The sequence below is a fragment of the Pogona vitticeps genome, chromosome 4 (assembly GCF_051106095.1).
Source record: "Pogona vitticeps strain Pit_001003342236 chromosome 4, PviZW2.1, whole genome shotgun sequence".
Classification (NCBI taxonomy): Eukaryota; Metazoa; Chordata; class Lepidosauria; order Squamata; family Agamidae; genus Pogona; species Pogona vitticeps.
In genome coordinates this window covers 59,708,204-59,722,120 of record NC_135786.1, presented here as the reverse complement: position 1 = coordinate 59,722,120, position 13,917 = coordinate 59,708,204, and positions in this window count along the sequence as shown.

Below are 13,917 nucleotides of genomic sequence, written 5' to 3'. Positions count from 1 at the left end.
TTACTTTTAAATACTCTCCACCCATGTCTTCACTTTTTAAAGGCTTCCCTAGGGCAAAAGGGAGCCTGATCTGAGTTGCACTTGGCATAAAAATTTGCAACAGGATTTCCCCATTTTTCAGCAGATGTTTATACCCTAAACATTTCTGACCTTACTGATGGGACATAATTGCGCTTGCTTCTTGTTCTGACTCAACTTTGAGTAAGCTGTGGCTTACAGGAAACCTCAAAATTTAAGACCAACTTGTCATATTATAATTTTACTATATGAAAATGATATTTGTCTGTAAGCATAGGTGTTTACAATAATGAGTGAGATACCATTTTCCCCAAACAAAAACTAATAATGAATGAGCTACTGTTTGGATATTTATTAGACTATGGGTATGTTAGTGGAAATGCCCTTACATGCAGGAGTCTGATCTCTGTATTTATTATACAATCTCCCAACTCATTCATCCACCAGGCATCAAACTGTTTCTGCAGTGCCTTGCAGAAGACAGTGCTATGTAGCTACAATAAAAATTACACTAGCATAGTAATACTCTAATGTCAGGTGAAGACTGTTGCTGGTGCAACTTTTCACTAGTGAAACAACAATGATTCAAGGCAGCTATGAGAGTGGAGCGGAAGAATGGAGTACCTGCTTGTTCAAGGTTTGTTCCTGCCTTCAGACGTATGCATTACTACGTGATTTCATAACTTTATTCCTAGGAGAGGTATTGTGTTGTTGTTTTAAAACCCAATTTTAATCAATGGACAGTTCAATATTATTCTGCCCCACAGCTCCACGTTATTCTCTTCATCCCCACAGTTGATACAGAAGACAGGATTCCAACTAACTGTTCAGCCAGTCATAACACACCATCATGATATACATGAAGGAATCTGTCATGGGGCACATCGCTCTTTCTTTATGTCTAAAAAATGCCTCTTTATGCCTCTATGATTCTAAAACTCAGAATACATAACAGGAACTGGGTAGGTCATTAAAGAAGCTCCAGCTTAGGGCTCTAAAGACTGTGCCCCCAAAGTGCACTGCTGCAACTGGGATTGAAAAAAGAGGCACTCCACATAGGTAAGCCAAGAAGAAGAAAAATTGTACTGTACTCAAAGTGGAGGTACAAGGTCTCTGGCTGTGGAGCCAGGTGTTGGGAGTTCAGTTCTCCACTGTGCCTCCTTGACAGGGGCTGGACTCGATGATCCATAGGGTCCCTTTCAGCTCTGCAGTTCAAAGATGGTGGTGGTTGTTCAAAAGCACCAGGCATAGTCAATCAAAATTATAAAAATATTGACTGGTATTGTATAACAGATACAACTTGTAACCAAAAACCAAAGTATCAGTTAAATATCGGTGCAGTATGTATGCTGTTTCTAATATTGCCTTCTTCTCTCCTTTTTTTTTTTTTTTAGCTCTGATGGTATTATTTCTGAGATCTGCAGCTACTTATAATACTGTACTGTGTGAAATTTCTTGATAGTGTTCCCAAAGCCCCAGTGACTATGAGGACCACTGAAGTGTGTGTGCTTCATCCATAAGCGAGATGTTTTGATTGCCAGATCTCTGTATTTTGTTATGTTCAAGATACCTATCAGTTTGGATCCGGAAATCCCATAGCATCTTGACATTGTCATTTTCTGACACCTTCTCTACCTGGTGCTCCCATAGGGTGTTTGTGTTTTGTTTTTTGTTTTTTAGAGGCTGGTAAGTTATTTCTTTTTCATAATGACCAGGGCACTGATTTTGCCACTCTGTCATGTCTAATTTTGTAATCCCTCTGTGCAGTCTTTGGACATTCAGAGATACTGTAAGGTGTGACACAGTTTCATCTCTCTTTTTTTGGCAGAGTCAACATTTGCTGTTAGCACTAATTCCTTGGATCTTAGCTTTCATCATGTTGGTTTGGAGTGCTTGTTCTTGTGCAGCAAAAATCAAGTCTTCGGTTTCTTTCTTAAGGGTCCCCAGTTTCAGCTGCCCATGTTGAATTATGATCATGCTTTCCATCAATATTTCTCAGGTGTTGTCCCTGTAGTGGCTTATTTTTCCACCTGTTTAATTTATTTTAAAGTTGTTGTTTCTTATACTGAGCCTTTGTTTCTGTTGTTTTCAAAATATTCTCCATTTTCATCACCTTAAGTAATTTCTCTCTGCTTGTATGGATATAATAATTTAGGCTTCTTTTTTCCTTCTCTACTACCTGCTGTATTTGCAGTAAACCACTGCCTCCAATTATTCATGGTAAATATAATCTATCCATATCACTTTGTGGATGTAGTGTGTTTTGCATGTTCATTAGTTTCTGTGTTTTTCAATCCCATTCTTCAAATACGTTTTGAGTCCATTCTATTATTCCAGCTGGGTACCTAATCACTGGAACTGCCTATGTGTTTATGGCTTTGATTTCCACCATTTAATTTTGATTTTAAGATTTTCTGCAGTCTTTTGATATATTCCACTTTTGTCAGTTCTTTAACTTTTGTGTGCATGATGTTATCTGCTTCTAGTATTCCAAGGTATTTATAATTTGCATCACTTGATAGTGATTTTATAATATTGCCATTTTTAAACTCTATTCCATCTAGTTTTTGGATCCAGGCAGAGTTGCACATTTGTCCATCGTCATCGTCATCCCAAGCACTGATAAATGTACAAATCATTTATCCACTAATACAGTGCCTTTCCCTCAAAATGTGTTTACTTACAATATGGAAAGGATGCCCTTCGTTTATCTGCAGGTTATAGGAGCATATTCCACACAATTTGGATTCAGAAGGTAAGTACACAGGAAAGGGAACAAAAGTATACAGGCAACAAAACTTCAGATGCAAGTAAGGGTTCTGCCATGTGCTCTTGAAGGTTATGGAGAGCACCTTCAAAATTATGTAGTACTTTATTTTTCCATGTATAAGACCCCTCAATGTATAAGATGACCCTCAATTTTGACCCTTGGCAGAGGCAGAGGCAAAGGAGCAGCTGCACTTAGCCACTCCCTCGTGGCTACCCATTGACTGCCACTGCCACACAATCACCTCCTCCAGTGCCACTCGCAGGCTCCCTTTGTGCAGAGGACAAGGTGGCAGCATGAGCTGGAGGTGAGGCCCAGTGGCGGCAGCAGGAGATGGAGGCGAAGGAGCAACCACACTCAGCAACCTCTCATGGCTGCCCATTGACTGTATCTCCTTCAGTGTATAAGACAACCCTCAATTTTTCCTCTAATGATTTTAGGAAAAAGTGTTGTTGATGTTTTAAACACAGAAAAATATGGAATGTCATTCTGCTGCTAATAGTGTTGGCCGAATTGGACTGCTTGGTAATTGGATCAGAACAGTAATTAAAGACAGTATCTACAACTCCATGATTTCTTTCATCTGCTATAAGTTGGCTTCTCCAACTTAAACTTCTTGGGGACTGCCAAAATTACAATTGGGGACTAGAATGGAAAATCACTAAGTGCAGAGAACATTTTCTCATTCATTTTATCACTATGTAGCTCCATGTGTAATTTGCTCCCTTAACTTTGTGCCCTTCTCCACATTCTTTATATCTCCAATAGTCAACTAACCACACAGATATCATCCCAATTACACATGCAGTAATACTTCTCCTGAGTCTTATGCAGACAATCACTAGAGTCAGCAGCAATACCTGGGTTGGCAACATTTCCTCCTAAGCTCTTGTGCCTTTCTAAAATTAATCCTAGGCAGCAAGCACAGCAGAATCCAGTATAGATATGCAATGAGAATTACGTGTGCATCTGTTATCCTGTTCTCTGTCTTTCTGGTGACACAGGCATATGGGCTCTTAAAGAACAGGAGGAGTGACAATCTTGCCTCTTCATGTTTGTAAAACATAGTCCATTGCTGGTCTTGTTCAATAATACTGTGATTGTCTGGGTTTTGCCTTTGTTCTTAGCAAATGGGGGATCTATCTTTTTCTTCACATCAACCATCATCCCAATAGGACAAAAATGCTGGAAGGGGCAGCGCACTGGGTACTAAAAATGATCAACAATTCCCATCACAAGTTTGGCTGTTATTAAGGAATAAGTATGTGAAGCAGGTTTAGATTCCAGTCTTGCTGCCCCTCTTTTGCCTCTAGATATTATTGGCAGCAAAGCAATTATTGTCTTGCAGGAATGGGTTTGACATCTCCCTATACTTTAATCTACTTCTCTTATTCCTATTGTCCCACTGAACTACCAGGCATATCCGAAAGCCTGTTCCAAAAAGCTTCCTGCTTGTTTCCCCATTTTCTTTCTCATGCATCTCTCTTCATTGCAAAACATCTGCTCTCTTATAGGGAGCACTGTTCCCACTGGGGCATTTGAGACATTTTACTGAAGAGGACATATCCTCACCCATTGTGCTGCGGAGCCCATGGTTCCTTATGCATAATTCTATCTACCAAAGTATATAAATGGTCCTTTACATTTAATTAAAGCAGCAATCTTTGCTTCCTTTTTTGGATGTTTGCAGGTTGGTGCTAGGAAAACTTGTAGCCCTGTCAACAGAGAACACTAATGTTTGCAGCTATGTAAGTCATTGTTTGCCTCCTTATTGTGCTATGGTGGCCTTGACTCAGAAGGCCACTGTGTGCTTCTTCCTCTGGCTGCTGGTGTCTTATTATGAATTGTATGTGAAGGATGTGAATATGAGGTTGAGTCATGATATCTCAGAGTTATTTGTCTGTCATGTTGCACTGACTGGTGCTTTCTCTACATAACCAGTGTGAGGCAGTACTAATAAGCAATCTCATAGTGTGCTATCCCAAATCAGGGACCAGTAGTACCTTTATTGGATCACTAAAATATACCAGAATTATGAGCTTTTGGGCCCTGGTGACTATTCCTCAGGCTGGGCATTGCCCCACTTAAAGAAAGGAAGAAGAGTAAGTGCAAAAATCATCCTGCCTGGACATTGTAGTTATGGGATCTGAAGCTGAACTAAAACTCCAAGATACTGTGAACTTGAAGACTCAGTCTGAAGTCTGTTGATAGCAGTTTTCACCTCGGGATGTAAAATCAATTGTATTTGTACATCTCTGTAGATAATGGGCAGCCAGTTGTCTAGTGTACTCTCCCTTACCATTTCTTTATTTTATAATATACATTATCTATCTATCTATCTATCTATCTATCTATCTATCTATCTATCTATCTATCTATCTATCTATCTATCTATCTATCTATCTATCTATCTATCTATCTATCTATCTATCTATCTATCTATCTATCTATCTATCTATCTATTTGATTTATATCCCGCCCATCTGGTATATTTATATATAAATATATATACTGTATTAAGCACAGGACTCCTATTTTGTCTGGGAAGCAGGCATGTGCTGTTTATCTTTCTATTTGTGTTGTTAGTGTTGGCAGTCATCTCTTTAATTATTGTGTCTGTAACTTTCTTGCTGGGCATGCACAGGATCATGACCATGTCATACTGGCATTAGCCTGCTATAGCATTCATCACCCTAGTAGGGCCATACAATCATCCTACCTATTAAACTATTTTTTCCACACAGTTATTGTCTTTTTGTAGAAAAGGGTAGTGTGTGAAGTGGCCCTTAGCTAACAGCTGTTGGTATTCCTATTCTCCATTAATTAGCCTAGTCCCTACATTTGTAAAGGTAGTTGGTCATAACAGCAAATGGAAAATGAGATTATACCATCTGGATTCTATCTACTCATTAAAAATGGAGAGAAAAAATACCAGAGAATCTGGTGTTTTAATGGTGATGGAAGCATTGCATCTTAATGTCGCACACATCATTAATAAAATTAGAGAGGTAAAGCATCTAATGAAATGGCCCCTTTACTTTGGGACAAACAGGATAAGAAAACTATACGGGAAGGGAGAACTAAGAAAACTAAGAAAGAAGATACAGCCAAGAGCACATGTGATGAGTTCCAAGATGAGGAAAAGGGGCAGTCTGGGCAATGAGGGAGGGAGGATGGACTGTGTAGAAAGCTGCACATTGAAAGGAGTGCTTCATGCATTCCCAGCATGCAGCTTCTCATGTTACATTTACATCAGTTAGGAAGTGCCAGTACTTCTTTCTGGTTACAGATATATTACCCCATTTGTATCAAAAGATTCATTCAGCCTGTTCAAGCTAATTCAGAGGAGCATCATCATCATCACTGGATGTCTCCACACTGGGATATGCCACACTGATGCACCCACATACATCTCTGTTTTACTTGGCCAGAGAGCTTGCCTCCTGCCCTGATCAATTCATATTTTAAAAGATTGGCTGTAAAAATTCAGGAATCAGTATGGGAGCATGAGTCTGCTTTCTAAACTGGGAAACTGAGGATCATGTCTATTTAAAAACTCATCTGGAAGTCCTTAGTCAACTGAGATGTCTGAGAATCCAAATATTTGCTGCATAGAGTGAAATACAGTCAATTAAATTTATAATGGTAATAGCTGAGTTTTGTAGTCATGGCCAATGTCCTATTTTAATACAACTATCAATTCCCGCTAAAGATCTTACAGTATAAATAAAAGGCAGCAGACTGAGATGACAGGCAAATTGGAGCACAAGAAAACAATGTTTTAATACTGATGGGCTAACAGCAGGCTGGCTCAGCATATCAGCTCCCTGACCACAGTCAGATGTTGAAAGCAATGCTGTAGTTACCCTGTATGAGATAAGAGGAAGAAAAGAAATGCTTTTATGTTAATTAATGCCAGAACCGACTTTAATTTGGCTTTTGGAAAGTAGCACACTTTATCATGTATATCCTATTTATTTTGTCATAGATCCATAGCATGGAGCTACCATAATTTAATCTAAATAAATGAACAGCAAGAAGGTTTTCATGCACACTCGGGATACAGCTCCTAACTATTAAAAGCAAAACTGTATGAAAATCAAATAATAAACATAGATGGCTTTGAGGCACTGGGAATAGTGTGGGGGTTGTTGGTTTGGCCCTGTCTCAGGTCAGCAGTAACCAAAAGCTATTGCTCTCTGATGAGCAGGTTACACATTTATAATAAATGAGCTTGTGAGTTCATCCAAATTCTTAATGAGGAAATATTCACATGCTTCACCTGGGAACAACTCTGGGCATCTAAAATGGAAGATAGATGACAGCATGGTCCAGGGAGACTGATGTCCACACATGTAGAACTCCTCTTAGAATAAAGTAGAAATTCACTGCTCAAGTCTAACAGAGAAATAAACTCACATATGTACCACTTCCAGTGTGCAGTGTTCTCATATTTGTCTCTAAAATTCTACTCTTTTACTCATTCATGCCTTTTGCTGTTCTCAAGTGCTTCTATATGTGCAACTGAAAAATTCCTTATGCAACCGCAACATCACAAATGCTGAAGATTATCATGAAATATTTGTGTCATTATACTTTTCAAGTAATTATCTTTCAAGACCTGATGGAGAACCTGGGAATTCCTTTGCTTGATGTGTGGAACTTTTTACCTCCTTTTCTTTTTTAAATAACTCTTATTATATCAAACTTCATACATACTATTTGTGGAATAGTGTATTGCTTTGCACTAGAAGGCAGCAAACGAGCTTAGGGAGCAGGACAAGACAACCCAGGGGCCCACACAGCACTCTCCTCCAGACTCACTAGCATTTCCAATTGCCCCCTGCTCACTTTCCACTCATTTAAATATGACACATCAGTTCTGACATTGCAATCCATCATGTGAAACACCTTTAAATGACTTAAACTGTTGGGGATATGTGGCCTGAGCTGTCCACCTTGACTGTTCATCTGGCCAGGGCTTTTCCTTGACAGTGTTAAGGAGCCATCTAGACAAAACTAACGCTAAGCAAACATTAGTGCCATCAGTGTTCCGTTTCAGAAGGACTGGAACAGCCAAGAGGCTTAGAATGCAGAGCCAGAGTGGGCTCAAGAACAGTGAGGCCACTAGCAGATCATCAGAAAGGAGTAGGTGCATCACCAAAAAAAGTAACAAAAGATGACACTGACTTGCATAAAACTGGATATAGTTATTTATAGTAGAGATGTACAGACGCAAAATTTGCAATAGTTTTAATAATTTAAGCAGAATTACAGTACACCTCACCTGAGTAGTAAAGTGTGGGACTAGGTGACCAGCTACGTACAGGCTTGCGCAGACTGCTTTACAGGTACTCACCATGGACAGGCATTACATAAAGTCCCTGCTCTCCTTTATTTTTGTAACCTTTAAATCAGATTTGAACTGGACATGCCTTCAAATGGAAGACACCTTGGAAAGGAGAATTGTCCTTTGGCCGCCCTTCAAACGGAGGGCTGTGGTGGCTGTGGCCGTTGCATTCAGGAGGAACAGCCACAAGGTTACTGCTCTCCATAGCTTAGCACCTGCTGCCATCCTTTTTCTCAGAGTAGAACAGTTTTCTCTCATTGTACTGCCAGCATTTGTACCAAAAGAGTAGCACCAACCTTCTGCCCTCATTAGTACTTGACTTTTGGAAGCTACTTCTCCCTTCCTTCCTAGTTTGGTGCTGTTGGAGTGACAACTGGAAGCAACCTGAATATTTCTTAAATCTAAAAATGGCTATTTTTTGCAGCACCTCTGGCTGGCTCAGTTCTTCAACTGTCAAGTTTCCTATCCAAACGTTGTTTCTGGCTGTGTTTCCTACATACATGTGGAGATGAGATTGTTTGGTTTTTGTTTCTGAATTTGTCTGCTACATTCATGGAAATAAATATTTACACAGATAAAGTCATTAATAGTAGCGGGCAGGGGGGACACAGAGAGAAAGCATAAGGCTGCTCTTGTCGGTTGACACCAAAGCAGAAGTGACACTGCTATTTGAGTCTGAGGCTTCACAAGCTATGTGTGTGGAGACACATGGTCCCTGTGAGTGGGTCTGACAGATACAGAGAAAGAGGTGTAGTTCTAAGGGGACCAAACCAAACCAATATTTACCAGTAATTATCCCAAATATAAAGGTAAAATAAGTTACTACATATTAAAGACAGTAAGAGAGGGTGAGCAAGTTACAAGGAGCACAGCTAGCCCTTGCCATTAGGCAGAGTTTATTACTGCCAGGAAGGAGGCTCATAGAACTTTCTGTGGGCGACATTAGCCATAATAACTTGGCTGATCTTGCACACTATTCATCTGGACATGGGAATACAAGAAAGGCAATCTTTGCTTTTTTCCATATTGTTTTAGTCCAGCTCTGACTATGAAACATTGTAAGTAGAAAAAAGCAGCAGAGCACAAACTTTGCCATGACAGTTGAAAGCCTATACCACGTCTCTCTCCATATCTTAATTTCATGACAGTGCCACTGCATACATGAGCTCTTAATTTGTTTTGCCTGAATGGAGTAAGTAAAAGGGTTCTAAAGAAAGAGGGGCTTCCCCATAACTCTTCCAACACAGAGCTTCATCACCACACGTGCTGATTCTAAAGAATTTTGTGTTCTTTAGTACCTTTCAAAACTAATGGAGGAATTTTAGTTAATTTCTTTTTAGTTAGCAGAGTAAAAGTACAAAACATAAAGAGCTGTAACACAGAGGAAATGTGAAGGAGAATAGCTAAAAATCTCAGCTTCTACCTACCCCTTGTTTTCACAATAAAACTAGCCCATTGCATGTAGCCGAAAATCACTCTATATGTAGCTCAAGTAGAAAAAGAAAAACATCTTTACTTATGATTGATCATCAGTTACAATCAGAAGAGTAAAAGGATTAAAAGGGGGAGAAGAATCTCTCAACCATCTGAAAGAGGGAGCAGTCCATGTGACTACATGGTCTAAAGGTCAGGAAGCAGAAAGAAACATGTCTGTTCTGATAAAAAGTCAGAGAGGAAGAAGAGAGAGCAAAACAAAGCAACTGGAAGTAAACAGACAGGAGGAAATGGCAGGGACTTGCCTCAAACCCAGGGGGAAAAGGACTTTGCTAATTGGTTACTAGCAGAAGAGTCACCTTAGTTTGTGAAAGAAACCCCCTCCTCCCACTGAAACCCAGGCTGCATGCAAGATTGTTACCATGCCAACAAAAACATTATTGTCTCTTCTTGTTTTTAACATTTCAAAGTGTAGATTCCCAAGAAAGAGGGCTTTAAATTGTGAATAGCTTACTTCTGAACTGTAGGGCCATCTGTAGTGTGTAGATATGAATGAATGACAATATGCCTTATAAACAACCAAGGGTCATGCAGCACTTTAAAGACAGAAGGTTATTCCAAGGTACTATATGTTGCAAAAACTCAAGCCATGATAACTTGGTTATTCTTTAAGGGGGCACAAAACCTCTGGGTGGTTTTACTGCAGAAGGCTAATGTAGCTGCCCCAGACTAAACTGACTGTTTCTGTGTAATTGAATTGTGAAAAGCTAGTGTTGGGCAGTGAAACCCCCAACGAATAAGTATCAGTTCCAACACCATCATGTTTCAAACAGTTTTTAGAAGAATTAAATAGATTATAAGCATGAATGTTTAAAAAAAAGCTCAAAGTGGAGACGTTCCATTAAAAAAAAAAGCAACAAGAAAGGAGTAAAATAAGCAGTAGTGCATATGATAAGTAACAGATGTCAGAAGCTTTTCTTCATTTTTCAGCAACTGGTAGAAAGAAACTTGCATATTAATATGATTTAACAGATACATTATTTGAGCAACATCACACTTTATTCAAATACAGTGCCCAGTGTTGTTAAACCGAAAATCCTTTAAAACTTTGGCTGTAATCCTAAACACATCTGCCTGAATGGAAGCAAGTTCCATTGAAATTGCTAGGATTTACTTTTCCATAGATTTGTGAACTCATTAGATGCCCTAGGCAAAATAATATCTGTGTGCTTGAGTTCCACATTTACAATAATGTACATTAATAATACCTAATACACACCTGCCTCAGTGGGTTGTTGCAAGGACCATGATGCTGCTTGATGTACAGCACTTTAAATGCTCCAAAAGTGCAATACAAATTCTAACCATGATGTTATTAAATATGTTTAGGATCATAGTATGAGACTGAATGATATATATGAAACAAAGATTTCTCTATACAAAGGGAGCATCTTCCAAACCAGTTTTTTTCCCTTCATAAATGAGGCTTTCTGTTGTCGTCAGTTACAATTCTTCACCTGTCTTTAAGGATGTTTGGTGCAACTCTCTGTGTTGTGCCACAAGTTTCTGATTCAGTGTTTGAATTCATTCATGCTCATGCAAGGGAACGCTTCCATTTGCAGCTTCACTTTGCAGTACATCTTGAGGACCATATGTTGTGTTTGGCATTTCTCTGCACCTTTTCAGTGTTTTTTTGTAACTCTCAACCTCCTGCTGTAGAAGACTCTTTGGGAAAACTCTGCTTCTCATGGATATCGATAAAAGACCTTGTGCTGCTTCTGTTTGATCCCCTGAGCCCAGAAAATGGCAGGATTTCAAAATTAACCCTAAATGTGTGAATCCGGGCTACATTAACCAGCAACAACTATGCACATGTAATTCCTCTTCTTAGAATTGCATCTTCAAAAGCAAAGCACATAGTTTAAAGGATAGGGTTATCATTAAAATCACAAGAATAAACTGAAAGCTTGGATAGAAAACTCAGCATAATTCAGTGAAGAATGATAGTCACATGTAATTAAATATATACATTCAAATTAAAGGAATAATGTCAGTAACAGATGACAACTATCTCAGAGGTCAAATTATAGAGAATCACAAGCAGAACATATATTTGTGGTAAATGTGAGCCTCAGAAATTTAATATTGCACCAAAGACATTGTGACAGCAGTATTATCTTATCTGGAAGTGGTCATACCTCTGTTGAAAAACGGTACCTGTTAGGGACTTCTTGTTGTTACATGCTGTCAAGTTGACCTATGCATGAGTAATCTCCAAAATGTCCTGTTTTCAGCAGCACTGCTCAGCCTTTGTAAATTCAAGCCTGTGGCTTCCTTGATGGAATCCATCCATTTCATATTTGGTCATCTTCTTTTCCTGCTACCTTCTACCTTTTCCAGCATTATTGTCTTTTCCAGAGAATCTTGCCTTCTCATGATGTGCCCAAAGTATGGTGACCTCAGAGATGGTTCACACTTGATTTGCTCTAGAGCCCACTTTTTCATCTTTCTGGCAGTCCAGGGTATCTGCAAAGTTTTTTCTTCTCTAGCACCATATTTGAAACAATTCAGTTTTTTTCCCTGTCAGCTTTCTTTACTGTTCAGCTTTCACACCTATACAAAGTAAGCAGGAATACAATTGTGTGAACGATCCTGGTCTTGGTCTCTAATAGCACATCCTTACACTTAATGATCTTTTCTAATTCCTTCATTGCTGCCCTTCTGAGTCTCAGTCTTCTTCTGATTTCTGGTTGCAGCCCTCATTTGGACTGATGATTGAACCAATATATTAAAATCTACCTGTTTCAGTTTCTTCATTGTCAACATAAAAATTGTGTCGTTCTTCAGTAGTCATAATTTTGGTCTTCTTAATTTACAACTGCAACCCTGCTTTGGCATTTTTTTCATTCACTTTCACTAAAGTTTTTTTCTTCAAATCAGTGCTGCTTTCTTAGGGGCTTAATAAAGCAATAAAGAGTTTCCTAGATGACTTAAAAATCCGCAGACAGTAAATGTAAATTAAGATGGAACAGGATACTAACCTCCAACGTTGCATATGGCTGCTAAAATGATAATAATACATCACAGTGGTTGAATATAAAGGGGCAATGGGGTTTAAGTTGAAGTAATGTAAATTTAAGCTGAATATTAGTAACGGCTCTCAGAGAGAGACAGAGACTAGCTGGGCAACAACAGATGTTAAAAATGGACATTTCCTTTAGAGATTAAAAGAAAGTAATATATGGAGGTGGCTTAGCTATATAGAAGCCTACAAAGCTTTTGAAAAAATAACCCCTGGGATGGCTTCCAAACCTAGGAATCTACAATTACTAGCAAGGGAGTTTACTTGCTTCCTGACAAGTGATTGTTCTCTATGGGCCTCCTGAGGCAATGGCAGCTAGAATTAGATTTGGTTTGAAATATTACTTCTGCGAAGGAGTCAGGGGTGGGAGCACTTGTCTGACTTGTACCAACCTGCACTGGAACTTGGCAATGTAGCATGACTTGCCAGAAGGCAGTATGTGAAGGACACACCAGGCGTTAGTCTGTGTGTACAGTCCTGGAGAAATAGATTGTACCTCAGCAGATCTGTAAAGAGTTCTCAGTTGTATAGTTAAATAACACTCAGTTCTGCAATACTATACAAGAAGGCAGAATGTCGAGAATGGCTTTCATCCTCCTTGTGGGAGTAAAAATAAGGAGGGAAATGCAGTGCAAGATCAATGCAACAGCAAACTATGACAACTCCCAGGAGAGAGTACTGAAGCTACATTTACCTTTCTTTATCAAAGGATACCTAATTTGATGTAAAGTGATAGTAACTAAGCCCAGGCATTTCTTTATGATGTGAAATGTATAATGTACATTCTCTCTATAAAGACATTAACCACAGTATTAGACATCTCCTAAATTACTTATTATCTCCCAGTAATCACCATTGCTGGCCAGACAGCTCAGTGGTTTAGGTATTTGGCTGCGGAGCCAGAGGCTGGGAGTTGGATTCCCCACTGTGCCTCCTACAAGTAGACCCAGCCCGTGTGGCCTTGGGCAAGCTGCACAGCCCAAGGGTGATCCCACAAGAAGGGAATGGTAAACCATTTCTGAGTATTCTTTACCTAGATAACCCTGAAAAAGGTCACCATTATTCAGAATCAGCTTGATGGCACACAATTGTTAATAATCACCTTATTTAAAACAGCTCCATGGATCCATCCACACCACACCCAGATACCTTGTCCTTCTGCCATTTAGTTGTGCCAACACCATGTTTACCATCAAGGCCATTAATTCAGGCAGTAGATTTTAGGAAGGGCCATGATTTTCCTGCTTCCATTGTTCGTCTCTCTAT